The 17,827-nt window shown below is 40.6% G+C and overlaps 1 protein-coding gene and 1 long non-coding RNA gene across 7 annotated transcripts in view; one reads left to right on the top strand and one right to left on the bottom strand.

Moving 5' to 3' along the window:
* The window catches only part of LOC116080543, a 16,614-nt gene extending 6,478 nt beyond the window's left edge, over positions 1–10,136 (bottom strand). Inside the window, exons 1-3 of the long non-coding RNA XR_004114472.1 lie at positions 10,086–10,136; positions 8,263–8,304; positions 7,069–7,181 (exon numbers count right to left, since the gene is read on the bottom strand). This is a non-coding gene — a long non-coding RNA (uncharacterized LOC116080543). The remainder of the gene's footprint in view (positions 1–7,068; positions 7,182–8,262; positions 8,305–10,085) is intronic.
* Lrrc72 (leucine rich repeat containing 72) overlaps positions 1–17,827 on the top strand; it is a 66,236-nt gene that overhangs the window by 30,698 nt on the left and 17,711 nt on the right. The window lies entirely within an intron of this gene.

Here is a 17,827-nt window from a genome sequence, read left to right as displayed (position 1 = left end):
GGAATTAGAAATTTATTGACTGTCATCCAGTGGTCTCTCTAATTTGGTAATTGGAGAAATAGGTCCAAAATTATACAATCCATATACACTTTCAACTTGTTTGTTCATGACAGTGTCTTCCTGTGTACAATATAATGATCTTGAGATCTTGCTTCTCCTATCTCAGCCTTTCTATTAGTAGTATTGTTTATTTAATGTTTTTACACTATACTATGGTTTTCAGAACAGCTTACATATTTTAAAAGTATTTATATACCCAAAAGAAATGTAGACAATTAAATTAGGAGATGGCTTGTAAAAGAAAAACAAAGAGTGAGACTGAATGTTTTGCTTGACGTTTGTAACTCTTGTATCAAGTTACCACAGTTACAGCCAAGATTTCAAGCTCTACTAAATACAAAACAAACAAACAAAAACACTTTATATATTTATGTTCATTTAAGAAAATATTAGTAGTGATGTATTATTTTGAAATATACAGTTAATACAATTGGAGTTATTTAAAATTTATATTGAGAAAAACGTATGTATTTTCAGTATTGCCATAGACAAGCATCTATATAAGACTGTTAATTGATTGTTGTTTTATATCAAACAAATTTTATAATACTCATTTTTATTGCTATAATATTTTATAAATTTTAAAGAATATGAAAAAACAACAAAAATATACATAAAAGCATTAAATTATGCATATTGATGGGGTGCCATGTAATGTCCTGGCACATGTACACACTGCATAATGCTTTGTTCAGGTAAAAATATATCTATTTCCTCAAAAAAAAAAAAAGGGAGAAATAACATGAAACTTTTTGCAGGGCTGTGAAAGCCATGGATGTGAGAAGTATATATCCAGTTCTGACTTTTAAAATATTTTTTAATATACATATATTGGTCTTTGGCCTACATGCATGTACTGTCTGTATACATGCAGTACCAGCAGAGAAGAGGACAGTAGATCCTCTGGAACTGGAGTTACAGAAGTTGTGAGTCACCATGTTAGGAGCTAGGAATCAAATCCATGTCCTCTGGAGGAGCAGCCAGTGCTCATACCTGCTGAGCCAGTCCCCTGGAGTTGTTTTTTAAAGAAAGAACTACAATTTATTTTTGGAAAGTTTTCCCATAAAATTTTCAGTAATTTGCAAATAAGAGGGAATAAACATGTAAATAAAATCTGCTTGATTAGATACATCAATTATTTCTGAATATTTTCAAGTTTAACTCTTAAGGTTAAAGGTTTAATTATTTTAAGTCTATGTTTTAAGCTAGTATAAAATGCTGTTTTAATTCATAAGCAGAAACACCATAGAGGTTAACTTAAAAAACCAGGATAAATATTAGTGTTTATTTTTCCCTTCTTATATTATTAAAATTCTCCCCTACAAGATGAAAATTTATATTGCCATAAGATTCCACCCCACTACAGTAAGAACGGCTATCAATAGGAAAACTAATGACAGCCAATACTAGTGAGGATGTTAGGAAAGGGGAAGTCATACGCTGCTAGTGTGAATATAACTGTGAATCTACCACAGAAGTCAGTGCAAAATGCCCACAAACAAAACAAATAGAATTTCTGTATGGCTGAAATGTATTACTCCAGTGTCTACACCCCACACAGTCTAAGTCAACAAACCACAGAGACTCTCATCCATCCATGTTCACTGCTGTTCCATTCACCATAGACAGGAAATAGAATCAGCCTAGATATCCATCAATCAGTAAATGTATAAAAACAATGTAATACACATGCAGAGTGGAATTTTATATAACCATGAAGAAAAATGAAATCAGGACATTTGTGGGGAACTGCACAGAACTGAAAGTCCTTAAACTAAACAAAATATGCTAGGTTCAGAAAGACAAATACTACACATTTTCACTCAGGTCCAGAATTTGGGTTTGTCGGGCGGTGGGGGGTGGAAGGGTGGGGTGAGAGGGAAGTGCAGTTTTTAGAATACAGCGATAGAAAGGGTGGGAAGAAAGAGATGTTAAGGAAATTGGCCAACAGATAGTAATGGGATGCATATGACAGGAATGAATTAGAACAACAGGTCTTAGCTAGGGTTACTATTGCTGTGATGGAACACCATGACCACAGCTACTTGGGGAAGGAAGGGGTTTGTTCAGCTTTCACTTTCATTTCACACTTAATCATCAAAGGAAGTCAGTACAGGAGCTCAAGCAGGGCAGGAACCCAGAGAAAAGAGCTGATGCAGAGGCCATGGAGGAAGGTTTTCTCTCCATGGCTTGCTCAGCATACTTTCTTATAGAACACAGGACCACCATACCAGGGATGGCACCACCCACAATAAGCTGGATCCTCCCCCATCAATCACTAATTAAGAAAAGATCTCTCAGAAGAATCCTTTTTTTTCATATATATATATATATATATAACATATATTTTATATATATTGTATATATATTTCTTTTATATATATTTTTATTGGATATTCTTTATTTACATTTCAAGTGTTATCCCCTTTCCTGGTTTCCCCCCCTCCTGGAAACCCCCTATACCTTTCCCCCTCCCCCTGCTTCTAGGAGAACGTTCCTCTACCCACTCACCCACTCCTGCCTCCCCGCCCTTGATCCCTTACACTGTGGCATCTATGGAGCCTTCATAGGACCAAGGTCCTCCCCTTCCATTGATGCCAGACAAGGCCTTCTGCTGCTACATAAGCAGCTGGAGCCATGTGAACTCCTTGGTTGGTGGCTTAGTCCTTGGGAACTCTGGAGGGTCTGGTTGTTTGATATTGTTGTTCTTCCTATGGGGTTGAAAACCTGTCCAGCTCCTTCAGTCCTTTCTCTAACTCCTCCATTGGGGACCCCATGCTCAGTCCAGTAGTTGGCTACAAGCATCTGCCTCTGTATTTGTAAGGTTCTCTCAGCAGAATCTCATTTTCTCAATTTATGTTCCCTCCTAGAGAACTCTAGTTTGTGTCAGTTGACAAACAATTAACCAGCACAGTGTGACAATACATATGTATAAGATGGCCTGGTGAAACATTTCACTTTTCATGCTGAGTTAAAAATAATTTAAATAATTACATTTTAAAAAGAATCTCCTCTAACTAATAATTAAAATTCTGTTTTAAGAAATATGGTATTTCAATAGTCAAACATAAAGAACTTAATTTATACACAACTGTAGAATTTCTGAGACTGTCACCATGTTGTTTAATCGCTGGTCAGGGGCTGGGGGTTGAGAAGGGGTTGGGGTCTTTGCTCAGAGTTTCTCAGCCCAGATACTACTGACTTTCTGAGCTGAACTCCTCTTGATGGTGAGAGCTGACCATTTTAAGACATTTAGCAGGGTCCGTGGCCTGTGCCATTGGTCTCTAGGACATTCCCTGCCAAGATTTATAACCAAAACTGTTTCCCATCATCAGTTACTCCTTGGATCAGGGGAAGCGTTGCCTCCTCTGAACTGAAATCACTCAATATGACAAAAAACAAACCAAGGAAAACAAAACAACAGAAAACCATGGCCTGTGGAAGTCTCCCCTCTGCTCAAAATCCAGATGTCTTCTTGCTACTGTTACTTTCAGTACAACACAAAGAGGACCTGGATACTGCTCAGTCCTGGATCTCTGCTCCAGCCATCCCCACCACCATCCTGCCTCTCTCTCCATCAAGCCCTGTTTTGTCCAAGTGCTGGTTCTACAAGTAGCCTATTCTATCTCCTTCACAGAGGCTTTCAAGCATCCCTCCTTGGAAGCCAGCTCTCCCATCAGCACCACCTCTCTTCTCCATCTCCAGGCCTTTTCCCACAATATTCACCCACTTATAACATAATGTGCAATTAACTTGTATGTGTGTGTGTCTGTGTGTGTGTGTGTTTATGTGTGTGCATGAGTGCACATGTTTATTCAATCTTCCTCCACTGCTACAACAAAGCCCAGGATTTTGGTCTGTTTTTTCTTGCTGCTGTGTCAATAAACTTCATCAAACTTGGCACTGCCTACTTAATGGAAGGATGAGTAAATAAAAACCCTATAATTTCCTCATAAATGCAAAAATTCCCAGTTGTCAGTGAATCACAAAAGGCATGTACTTGGTCATCAATTATAAACTTGAGGAAAGTAAGTCAGGGATATTTTCCTCAGCATTCTATTTCTGTGAAGTTGATGTGTTAGTTCCTCTTCATTAGACATCACAGTAGGAACTTTTCTTCACATAGACATCAATTCAAGTAATAAAAAGGACAGAAGTAGTCTCCTACTGATTTACACAGAAAACATACGTATTGAAATGATGTTGGGTAGATATTATGAGGTCTAAAAATAAAGTTCACAAAATTCGCAGGATCAAATGCAAGCATGGTAAAAATTAAAAACCATATGGCAGAGTGAGGTTCCACAGAGAGCAGCAGAAACCTATGCTTGCCATGTTGGTGTCTGCAGCACCAGCCACTATGAAAGGACTCTCAACACCACCTCTGTTCCAGCTATGGACACCCTTGTCTCATCTCTGCTGCCATTAGAAGTGATTTGTTGTTTTTGCCTTGCTCATTACTGACTGAAGTACAGGGTGGGTCCACTGTAATGGCTTGGTCTGGATGCTGACCATGCCCACGCAGAAAGTCGAGGGTGGCAACTATCTTAAGCAAGCTCTCATTTCTACTAGGAATCACCGAGGAAGTCTTGAAATTATCAAGAGATTCAAATTCTGAAAACTTATGGGGGCCTCTCAGATTTTATTAGATAATGTTTAGAGAGACACACATGCAAAATAAAGGAACAGAAATGGAAGAAATAATCATTCTTGACAGAATGCCCAGGAACAGGCAACTATTTAGTGAATGGCTGTTGAGCTGAAGGTTCCGGGAGAGCTGCTTTTCGGTTCCTGTTTATTGGGTCACAACCTCTCTGGAGCTGCTCCTGCAATGCGCTGTGTTCTTGACTGCTTCAGAGTTCATCATGACAAAGCAATGTTCTGGGGTGGGTGAAGCACTAATGAAGCACATGCAGTTGCAGAATAAAAACGAAGATTCGGCCTTCTGCCCCTTTGAAAATATAGTTTTGAAATGTTAATAGCACTATGTACTCACATGGTAAAAGTAAAAACAGAGGTAGTTCTCTGACTTAGCAACGGGCCCAGGGGCTTGCGCCATTGGCTGTCCTCGGATGAGCGCCCTTCAGTTCTTCTCAGTCGTACTTTGCTTCCTGATTCTTCTCTTTTGCACAAGTTATTTTGTTTCCACTAAGGAACATGAGGATTTACTTCTTTCCCCTTCTTGTTCCCACTTGTACCACACACATACATACTTCCCACTTCCTGGTCTCTGTATGTGGTTGTAGTGTAATTTTGGTTAAATCAATATTCACTCATTACATTGTTAATACAAAGTATGCTTTTCAGAACTAAACCATGCATTATACTTAGCTTTTCCTTTATTGTCTTTCTGATTCCCTGGAGTTCTTGTTTGATTTTTCAACCCTAAGGGCTGACTCCCATGTCCCTATGTTCATTTGTAGAAGTTATGATCCCAGGTTCCTGGTGGCTGTATTGGAGATAGGGCATTTAGAAGTAATTAAGTTAAATGGGGTATTAAGGGTGGGCCCTAATCCAATATGGCTGGCAGTTTTATAAAAGAGAAGATTGGGGCTCACAAAGAGATGCTATTAGTATGCCCATGGAGTTCAAGTGGAGAAAAAGGTGATCTCTACAAGCCTGGAGAGGCCTCAGAACTACATCCAACTCCCACCAACACCTCAGGCTCAGGCTTCTAGCCTCTACACTGTAAAGAGTTTTCTATTTCGGGAAACCATTGCATGATCTGCTCTAGCAAATTAATATACTTTTAAAGTGCTCTTTCTACTTACTCAACCCACACTCTTGTCAGCTGAGCAGAGCAACCTGAAGGCATTCAGTTCCTTCCACTGTCTCAGTTTGCTCTGGACAGCCTGCTCCGTGTGAGTGAGCAGCTCCTGTCCCCTTCACCACCATCCTGGGGAAATCCTAAGATCTCTCCCTGTCTCCTGGGACCCTTGTCTTCTTCCTCCATGATATACCTGGATAAGGGTTTGCAGGTCATATGTGTTTTCTTATTGTGAATGCCTGTAATTGTGTGAGTTCAATCCTCATGCATGATGGCTTATTTCACCAGCAGAATTTGGGGTTGGTGATATCCCTCCATTTTATTTTCTTACTTTCCAATGTATCGAATGAAAAGTGAGTCCTGGTATGGGGGCGGGACGGGGGAGAGGTGAGCACCCATGTGCACACATGCACATGAGGGAAAAGATCTGGCCACCCATACTCTTCTCATCTTCAACTATTCTGACATGTCATAGTGAATATGTATTGATAAGTGTGATGGTTGGTTTTGATATTCCACTTGACTCAACCTATAATCACCTGGGGAAGTTTGTTGGTAACCAGCACCAACGTAAATAAAATAAAGGGTTCTTCTGGTAATAGGAGTAAGAAATAGATAGGAAGAGATTGAAAGAGATAAGAAGAGGTAGGCTAGCCATACTGTACCTTACCCACGTGGGAAAATAAAACATTAGACAACGAGCTCTGGTCACTCAGTCATCTTGAATTTAATGAATTTCCTTTGTTCCCGCAACAGGTAAAATACCTGGGGCAAAACCCTTCCCCCAAAATACGTCAGTGTAACAGTCCAATCAGTTACTTCCTTCTTGCTCTGTGGGGGTGAAGCTTCTGAAAGTAACCAGAGCTAGGTTTCGTTCAACAGGTGGGCAGCGCTGTACTGGGGCCCAAATGGTAGCTGTTTACTGTCCGGGCTTTGGGGAGGGAGTCTACAGAAGTTGACTGGTGACTGTGGCTAGGGAAGACCTAGCCCACTGTAGTCAGCAGCCACGGGGGGGGGGCAATCCTGCACTATATACAAGTGGAGAAAGCCAGTGGGACATCAAGCAGGCGTGCATTCATTTCTCTCTGCTCTTAACCGTGGAGGTGACATGACTAACCGTAATTTCCTGGTGCGTGGACTCCCCTGCCACCACCATGGGTTAAAATAAACTCCTCCCTTAGGCTGCCATTTGTCATGGTGCTTGCTCAGAACTGCAGAACAGAGCTGAACCTCATTCTTACCTTTTGTTCAGGATTTGAGGATATATCAATCTAAAAACTTCTTGTCTTTTGATTTGGGGAAATTTTCCCCAAGTATTTTCATTTCTTCCTCTTTCATGTACATTTTTCTCTTCCTGGAATATACACATATACTCAGAAGCACACAAACACAGTCATGTACAAGCACATAGACAAATACCCATAAACACATATGTATTTACATACATATACGTGGATACACCACGGCATATATCCACACTCGTAACTGCTGAACTGCAGAGAGTCTTCTAACATTGTTCCTCTCATTTTCCTGTCCATTCTTCACACATGACTCTTATTCCTATTGCCCTTCAGCTCTCTCCCCCACTCCCTTGTCTTGTTCTTAAAGGCTGCTTTCAAGTTTTTAATTTTCAAGTGCTCTTTTTCTCTAAATGTTTATTTTCTTATTCTTATTTTTTTTTACATGTCAAAAACAGAGTCTCATGTAACAACTCCCTACCATTACTACCATTACTCAACCTTATATGTTACTGGGTTCAAATTTAGTGTTTTCTGTGTGCAAGTCAAATATTCTACTCACTAAATTACATCCCTAGCCCTTAAATGCTTTATATATATATATATATATATATATATATATATATAATCTTTTTTAAACATGTAATCCAGGAAAATTACATATTCATATAACATTTTATGTTACCCTCATGTGATTTTAATTTTATTTTTAAGATTAATTTTATATACATATGTATGTGCATATGCATACATGTGTGCAGAGACAGGCTGAAGCCAGAAGAGATGGAGTTACAGGCAGTTTTAAGCAGTTAGACATGAGTACTCAGACAAATCTGCAATCCTCTGCAAGAGCTGTAAGTGATTTCAACTGTGTGCCATCTCTCCAGCTCAGATTGCTGACATTTTTATGAAGGTGTAACTGATGCACAAATAACTACATACATTTAAAATGTACAGCCAAGACGTGGTACTATATGACTGTGATGCCAGCACTTGGGATGCAGAAAGAGCCAGATTTCTGTGAGTTCGAGGGCTGCCTGTTCTACAGAGTTTCCAGGACAACCAGGGCTACACAGAGGAAGCCCTGTCTTGAAACAAAACAACAACAAAAGTTACATATAAAATATACAACCGGATGATTATGAACACATGCATACACACCCATGAAACCATTGCCACAACCAAGATATAACTCACTCAGGAAGTAAGCCTCGAGCTCCTGTGGTGGTGCTTGCTTGCCTTTGGGGAAAAATAGATAAATAAAATATACCTCCTTGTCAAATATTTAAATAGACACTGCCACATTGGCAACTACAAGTGCCATAAGTCACAGTAGAGTTCTAGAATTTACTCATGTCTCATAACTTTTACAGACATTTTCCTTGTCCCAGGCCACAGCAGTCATTGATCTCTGCTTTCTGCCTCGAGGACTTTGGTTTTTTAGCTACTTCAAGAGTAAAATCTTACTGTTTTGGTCTTAGTTCATTTAGCATGGTGTCTTTCAAGCTCAGCCATGTCACACTGTAGGATTTCTGTATATTTGAAGACTAATATTCCACTAATATTCCATTGTATGTAAACTGCAGCTTGCCCTTAATCCCCTTCCCTTTCAGCAGAAGGTTGAGTTGTTTTTCACCCCTGGGCTATTTTGAATAACTCAGCAGTAGATGTGGGAGTGCAGGTTAACTCTTTGAGATCCTGATTTCATTCCTCTAAAGACACATTGCAGAGGAATATTGCTGACCAGGATGCAGGGATGCCCTCCATTGCAGTCACACATCTAACACTCCCAACACAGTGTATCTGAAATCCAATTCTTTTGTATCCTTGATAATGTTTTTTTTTTAAGTCACTTATCCCAAAATGTTTGAGGTAATCAAAATGTTTATTACATTTTTATTTATTGGTAGGAGGATCAGGCACATCTGTACTATGGTGTGGGTGAAGATCAGAGGATAACTTACAGGGGTTGGTTCTGTCCTTCCTCTATGTTGGCCCCAAGGATCAAACCCAAGTTGCCATGCTTGGCAGCAAGTGCCTTAATGCTCCAAGCATATATATTATGTTTTCTTTGTTTCAAGGATAAAATATCTTCAAGCATGGTAATAATGGGAGTTATTGTTGCTATTTTAATGTCTATTCATATTATTTCTGTATATTTCTTTTAATCACTATTTTATGTCAGAATTTTGCCTTTTAATGACTTTTATAAATTAAGATAAAAGTTTAAAGGTTAGAGAGATGATTCATGCTTAAGAACACCAGGTTGGACCCATGTTCAATTCCAAGCACCTACCTCAGACGGCTCACAGATTACTGCCTGTAATTCCACTTACAAGGCATTCAATGCCATCTTCTGACTATGCAGGTGGTACACACACACACACACACACACACACACACACACTTTTTTGTTTGTTTGTTTTTTGAGACATGGATTCTCTGTGTAGTCCTGGCTGTCCTGGAACTCACTCTGTAGACCAGGCTGGGCTCGAACTCAGCAATCTGCCTACCTCTGCCTCCCAAGTGCTGGTATTAAAGGTGTGTGCCACCACTGCCCAGCACACAAATCTTACAAAATGAAAATCTAACTGTGTATAGTAAGTAGTACATTCCTTTAATCCCAGCAGCCAGGAGGCAGAGGAAGGCAGGAGAATCTCTCAGGGTTTGAAGTCTGCACAGCAAGTTCCAGGCCATCCAGGACTATATAATAAGATTGTGTCTTAGGAAAAGAAAAAAGGATGTATGTCCAAATGTTGGCTGGAAGTATATGTGTGGTTGGGAGTTGTCAAAGCAAACGACTCTAGGGTGTGTCTCCAAGGCAGAATTTGAGGGAACCTGGGTATTGTGATACATGGGCTTCTACTCCTGAGGTCAGAATCCTCATGAAAGCATTTGACAATCCTCTGCCCCAAGAGAAAGGCATTGAGTATCAGGGCTTTGAAGTCCAAGCTGGAGTAAATGGTCTTCAACTTGTCAGGATTCCAGGGAATATAATCCCCAAAGGCAGAATGATTTACCTCTAGCTCTGCCTGGTGTCTCTTGGCTTTAACTGCGTAGGTGCTCTTCTGCTCTTCTCTATTCAATTCTATTCTGTTCTTCTGTTCTATGTTCTGTTCTGTTTTGTCCTGTCCTACCCTGTCCTGTTTTCTCCTCTTTTTTTTCTTTCATCTCTTTCTCTCTTTTCTCTTCTCTCTTCTTTCTTCTCCTCTTTTCTCTTCTCCTCTATTCCTTCTTCTTCTCCTCCACTCTTCTCATCATCTTCTCATTACCTCTTCTGTGTGGCAGGACAGTTAGGTGCCTATTGGCAGACTGGAAACATTCTCTAGAAACAGAATGTTTACTTAATTCTCTCTTTATAAGTTCACTTCTAGCCTTGAAGCACTATGTGATGTTTTATATGTGTTTGTTTTCAATGTCATTAAATCATGCTAATTTTATTTGCTCACCATTTTAGTCACCTGTCATTTTTATGTGAAACAATTAAAACTATTATTCTAAAATATACAGTACATTGTTGTTGACCATTGACAGATTCAGTTCCATCTGAACCATAGTAGCTTTTATTAAATAACTACTCATTCCTGCCTTTCCTGGCCTCTAAGTAGCTACCTCTCTTTCTTTCACTTTATAAATTCTACTTCTGCAGCTCACCCACATATGAACATGATTACACAGCACTTGCCTTTCTGTGCCTAACTTGTTTTAATTAACCTGGCTTCCAGGCTCTTCTGTGTTATCAAAATAACAGGTTTTCCTTCTTTTTGAAGACTGAATAGTATCCCAGTCTTTAACCACTCACCCACTGATAGTTTAATTTCATATCTTGGCTATTGTGAATTATACTCCACTAACAGTGCAGCTATCTTTCAAAGTGTTCAACTCCTCTGACTAAATCTTATGGGATGGCAAGGCTTTCCCCAAGTCAGGCTTGACAAGATGGAAAGGCCTTTCTCCAGTTGAATTTGGTGTGTCAACAGTGTGCAGAATGTAGTAACCACAGCTTGGAAATGGTGTCCGCCTTGATGTCCTCAAATGCCTAGGCCTGACCCATCACTGGCACGCAGTACTCCTGCTTTATTATCTTATAGGTGTGTTCAGCCAGTAGTGGCTCTCATTCTCAGTCCCCATCCTCCCCAGCCCTAACCACACCCACATCCCATCCTAGTGCTTTCTGATTCTCTGCCTTCCCACAATCTGACTGCAATGGAAAATTAGTGAGGAGCATGGTGCCTCTTGTAGCACCCCTGTAGCCTCCTCTTCCCACTGCCACTCTCTGCCCATTTTTAACCCAGTTGTTTGCCAAGGACCAGCCTCAGTCAGCTTAGAGAGGGGTTCTGAGGGAGGGGTGTCTGAACAAATGACCCCAAGTCAAATCACAGGTCCAAGGGTCCAAGCTGGTGGTGGCCTATGTTCTAAAGAAGTCAGCTTTCCAGCTTGCTTGCTTTCTGCTCTCTCTCTCTCTCTCTCTCTCTCTCTCTCTCTCTCTTTCTCTCTCTTTCCCCCTCTCTCTCTAACCTGGTTTCTCTCAAGATCCCCAGACAGCTCTTTTTTATTCTGCTCTAGACAGTTCTCCAAGCAGTTCTCTCTGGCTATTCTAAAAAAAAAAAAAAAAAAAAAAAAAAAAAAAAAAAAAAGCCCTGGATCTCCTGCAGATCACAAGCCCAGTCTTTTCTTTTACATATCAATTCAGTCATTTATGTCAAGTTTCCTTTTGATTATCCTATGAATCAGCATCCGAAAGGATACATTTTCTTTTAGCCACGCAAGAGAATTCAGATATCTGGCCATCTCTATTAAGCACAGACAATAAGCTAGCTGGGTGGGACCCTGTCCTGAAATTACCATATCTACCACACCTGGGCCTAAATCAGCTCTGTCCTGGGCTAACCTTGAACTCAGGAATCTGCTAGCATTTGTATCTGCCTAAGTTTGTATCTTTCTGACAAGCTGGCTCATCAATGCAGTTGCCTTTGCTTCTTTAGATTCTTGAAGTCCCTCATAATTCATATTGCATCCTTATTTTTTGCATAGTTGAAAAATTATTATATTTTTGAATTCATTATTTTTAGAGTTCTTTTCCACAGCCTTAAGGGCTGCCCTGAAGAATCTAGCCTTTACCATTTTGCTGAGACTTTAGCCACACCGTCCCCTCCTGCTGTCTCTGATTATCATAGAGTCATTAGTATTTATAGGGAGGACCTTCCTTAAAGGAGGAAGGTAAAATATGGACATTACTATACAAACAAGCCTTATGTCCTTGCCAGCCATCAACACTCATGGAAGCCCACATCTGCTGGCCCTGTCTATCATTCTGTCCCCACTAAGACTGTTTCAGACACAAAAGCTGTGTACTTGCTATAGTTTGTTGTTGTTGTCATTGGCTCCTAATTAATTTCACCTATTAATCCTTCATTAGATATATGATTTTCAGATGTTTTCTCCTATCCTGTGGAATGTTTCTTTGAAAGGCTGGAGAATCTTAGAATGTATAATGTATAACTTTTACCTAAAAAGGGGCATGGAAAACCTCTGCCACAAGCCAAAAAAGGTGGAGTAGCTAGTTCCAGGAACTTTGCTAACCCAGAGCCTCAGGGCTCTGGTTCCTGATACTTGCCCCTCCTGACTGATCCACAATGAGGGCGGAACTAGGAATGAAGGTCTACTGGTTTACGAGGCTCTCCACCCTGCCAACCAGTAGATGAAGATTACATTCCTAGAATGAATGTGTTCCCCTCCCTAACTGAATACCTTGGGTCAGATCCCTCTGAAAGTTTCCACTGTTTATGTTCTGTTTCCTTGGTAACCCTCTCCCTGCCCCCTACTTGTAGGTTAAATACCCCACACTTCTTGTGTTCAGCATCGAACTCTGGCCAGCAAGGTCATGAGATCGACCCGGTACCGGTATCCCCAATAAACCTCATGTGATTGCAGCAAGTTCGGTCTCTCGTGAGTCATTGGGTGGTCACTTCATCCCGAGACTTGAGTAAGGATCTCCCCAGTTCTGGGGGTCTTTCATCTTCATGTTGTTTATTATTTCTTTTGCCAAAGCAGAGCTTTTTAGTTTAAGGTCCTGACATTTGTCTACTTTTCCCCTTACTTACCTGAGCTTTGAGGATTGTACCCAAAAATCCAACTCCAGATCAATGCATGTAGCTTTCCCTGTGTTTTTAGTTGTTTTATCTTCACATCTTATATGTAAGTCTTTATTTTGATCTGATTTTGGTGTATGGTTTGAGATAAGGACCTAATCCCATTCTTTCACATGCAAACAGCCAGGTTTTTCAAACACATTTGCTGAAGAGACTACACGTTGGCTATGTATATTCTTGGTTCCAGCTCAAAAATCAAGTGAGAGGTCAGAGTGATGGCTCAGCAGTTAAGAGCACTGGCTTTCCTTCTAGAAGAGAGGAGTCAGACTCTCAACACCCACATGGTGGCTTACAACCTCTCTAACTTCAGTTCCAGGGACTCTGATGTTCTCTTTTGGCCTCTGGTGCACTGCATGTGGGTGGTGCCGAGGCACAAATGCAAGCAAATTGTCCAAACACATAAAACAAAATTTAATTGTAAAAGATTAATTGAAATAAATATATGGGTTTATCACTGGGATGTCTTTATTGTCCATTGTATCTCATTCTGTGTTGGTGGCCTTTGCTTTATATATTGTTTTAAAATGAGGGAGTATAATGCCTCCAGCTCCATTACATTTGTTCAGGAGATTTGGGCTATTGGGGGCCTTTTGTGGGTACATATGAATTTGGGAACTTTTTTTCCTTTTTAAAAAATGACATCCAGATATTGATAGAAATTGCATCGCTTTGGGTGGTACAGACCTCTTCACAAAATTAATTTTCTTAGCCGGGCGTGGTGGCGCACGCCTTTAATCCTAGCACTTGGGAGGCAGAGGCAGGCTGATGTCTGAGTTCGAGGCCAGCCTGGTCCACAGAATGTAGTCCAGGACAACCAGGGCTATACAGAATAAACCCTGTCTCAAAAAAAAAAAAGAGAGAGAAAAAATTAATTTTCTTAAGACATGGATGGGGGATGTCTTTCTATTTGTGTTTTCTTCAGTTTCCAGTAAAAAGTTACTTTGCTTCTTTGATTAAACACACAAATAAATATTTTTATTGTTAATGCTTCTTTAAGTACTATTATTCTCTTAATCTTCCTCTGGAATATCTGTTATCAGTATCTAAATGTTGATTTTTTTTTCTTGTTTTCTTGGAGTGTTGACGATTGACCTCAGGGCTCTGTACATGCTAGGCAAGAGTTCTACTACTGACCAACATTCCCAAGCCTTATAAGTGTCTAGAAGTCCAACTAATTTTGTGTGGTTATTTTGTATCCTATAACTTTATTTAAACCCCTTGATCAGTTCTAACAGGTTTTTGAAATGCTTTCATTAGTATATATTAATTATACATAATGCTGGTCTTCAATATGACATCTTTACACATGTTCATAATGAACAATTTTAACAGGTTTTTGTTGCTGGTATTCTTCAGCACTTCTACATTTAAGATCCTGTTGTCAGCATATAACAATTTTATTTCTTCTCTCCTATGAAGAGGCCGTTTATTCTTAGACTTTTTGTTATATGAGAAGCAGTGAGAGCATGAGTCTTTTGTCTTTGAGAACAAGCTTTCAGCTTTTGACATCTGGAATGGGTGTGAGTTCACCATGTATGTATTGAGTTGAGGTCTAAGAGTTTTGATTGTATATATGATTTTTTTTTTTAGCATTTTATTGTTTGTAAATTTTCACAGTATGTACCACAACCCCACTCATCTCCCCATCTGTCCATAACTATCCTCCACCCTTCCAATCTCCCCTCAAAAGAAAACTAGAAACAAACAAAAAAGAAGTCATCCTGCTATGGAAGCTGGGGTGTATCACAGTCGCCACACAGTATACCTTATTACCCAAAGAGGCTTACTTGCAAATGTTGATCATCATGAGCGGTTGATGTGGTTCGAGGTCTCTGGCTTCTGCTCCACCATCAATACTGGATCCTCGCTGGGGCTCCTTTCAGATATCCTGTGTCATGGAGATCCTGCAGCTTTGATTTTGCAGGGCTGTCCCCTTCACCTGCTCCAGCAGTTCATAGATGGGTTGATGCTGGCATAGGCTAACTCAAAGCCCTGGATCTAAGCCTGGGTGGTAGCTGAGTTATTCAGACTGCCAGCCCTCCTGTCAGGGCCAGCTCTCCGGCTTGTAGCAGCCAGCAAGAGGCAGGACTGCCTCCTGCTCTCGTGCCATCAGGGACAGCTCTACCGTGTCCAGCCATGAGGGCCAGCTTTACTACTATGCCCAGGTTAGGCGAGGGTCTGCTCTCCTGAGTGCTGCAGCCAACAAGAGGTGGGATAAGCTCGTCTGTCCTTATGCCCTCTGGCCAGCTCTCCCAAGCTACCTAGGCAAAGGGTGGCACTGGTCCCAAGTCCTCCAGTAGTGAAGAGTGGGGCCAACTCTGCACAGCTCTTGGACATTAGGATTGCCCCAGAATATACCTCAGACCAGAGACCGCTACATGGCCTTTGGTGATAATATGGATAACAGACTACTTCTCTTTCTCTCCCAATTCCCCATCATATATATACCCGCTCATCTTAATGGCAGCAAGCTGACCATCTGCTGCCATGTGGTGACAAGCCTCATGTATATGATTTTTGAGGTCATCTGACAAGTCGTAAGTCTTGTGGTCTTGTTCTACAATCACACAAAGCTTTGTTTTCTTAAAAGAATTCTTTATTTTATGTATATGAATACACTGTAACTGTCTTCAGACACACCAGAAGAGGTAATCAGATCCCATTACAGATGGTTGCGAGCCACCATATGGTTGCTGGGAATTGAACTCAGTACCTCCAGAAGAGCAGTGCTCTTAACCACTGATCCATCTCTCTAGCCCCCACACAAAGTTTTTGAAGCCAGGCTTTACATTGCTATACATCAAGCAGGGGATTTTACAGTTTTTTTCTATGTTTTTCAGATCAAGTATTTTGAGATGCATTTTAGACATTTTGAGGGATAATGGTTAAGATATTAGAAATAGATTAATTTATAGAATATGTTCCATGATTCAAACTAAATTTGAAATGAATGACTTATTGGCCATTTATATAGAAGTACCACCAAGTTAAAGAGCCTAATGCTTACCAGTCTTTGGCTGGGGCATCAATCAGGCTTAGATTGGAATCTTGACTTTGAATCTTGTCTCTCTGTACTTTGAGAAAGTTGTTTAACTTTTCTGAGCTTTCGTTTCCTCCTGGGTAAATGGAAGGTAAAGTAAATAATATAAAATAACTACTATGGACCTTCCTTAAGCTTCATACTAGAAAACATCTGCAAAAATGCCTAACTCAATGCCTCACCTGTAATAAACACTTAATGCCCTCTTTTTGAAAGATTTTGTTTATTTTATGTTTATATGAGTGCTTGAGAGTATGTGTGAGCATCACATGTATCCATGAACTTGGAAATACCTGAAACACTCGGAATTAGAGGAATCTGGGAATGCCCTGGAGTTAGATTTCTAGGTAGCTGTGAGCCACTGTGTAGGTGCTGGAAATGAAACCCAGATCCTCTGCTAGAGTAGTTGGTCTCTTAACTACTACGGAGCTATCTTTCCAGCCCCATATTCTCCTTTGGTTTTTTTTTCCTCCTTCCCCCTATCATCATCAGTCCTCAAATTCAAAGCTGTTTATTCCCCCACTTGGGATCTTTGATATTGCTTAAAGGGTTTTTATTGTCACAGGTATTGAAAGACCCCCGGAGCTCGGGAGAGCTTCGCTCAAGTCTTGGGATGACACGACCACCCAATAACTCACGAGAGACCGATCTTGCTGCAAGCGCACGAGGTTTATTTGGGATAGGCCGGTACCGGGGTCGATCTCGTGACCTTGCAGGCCAGAGGAGTTCGACCCCAAACACAAGAAGTGAGGGGTATTTAAAGGGAGAAATCACAAACTAGGAGGGGTGAGGAGGTTACCAAGGAAACATAACAAAAACAGTGGAAAATTTCAGAGGGACCCAACCCAAGGTAATCAGTCAGTTAGGGAGGGGAACATATTCCTTCTAGGAATGTAATCTTCATCTTTTGGTCGGCAGGGTGGAGAGCCTGGTAAACCAGTAGACCTTCATTCCTAGTTCCGCTCTCACTGTGGATCAGTCAGGAGGGGCAGGTCTCAGGAACCAGAGCCCTGAGGCTCTGAGTTAGCCAGGTTCCTGGAACTAGCTAGTCTACATTCCTGGCTGGCTACAGTGGCCCTCCATGTCCTTTTAGGTAAAGGTTATATACCATACATTTCTACTGATACATTTCTATTAAGTGCTCTTATTTTAAAATTCTAAAATTCTCCAGCCTTTCAGTATAAAGTGGGTACTATTGGCATCTACCAGTTACAGGCTATGGATGCTACTCTGTGTACTAAGTGTCCAGGCTGTCCCATGCCATAAAACAGCCCAGGACTATCTGAACCAAGTTATCAGCAATGGTAAAGTTGGAGCAACCTCGCTCTAGAGCAATGGTTATCAACTTGTAGGTTGTGACCCCTTTGGGGTCAAATGACTGTTTCACAGGGGTTGTCTAAGACCATTGAAAAAGACAGATATTTACATTACAATTCATAACAGTAGCAAAATTACTGTTATAAAGTACCAATAGAAATGATTTTACAAGGGGCTAGCAAGACGGCTCAGTGGGTAAGAGCACTGACTGCTCTTCCAAAGGTCCTGAGTTCCGATCCCAGCAACCACATGG

The sequence above is a fragment of the Mastomys coucha genome, unplaced genomic scaffold, assembly GCF_008632895.1.
Source record: "Mastomys coucha isolate ucsf_1 unplaced genomic scaffold, UCSF_Mcou_1 pScaffold6, whole genome shotgun sequence".
Taxonomy (NCBI): Eukaryota; Metazoa; Chordata; class Mammalia; order Rodentia; family Muridae; genus Mastomys; species Mastomys coucha.
This window is presented reverse-complemented; position numbering and strand designations above follow the sequence as displayed.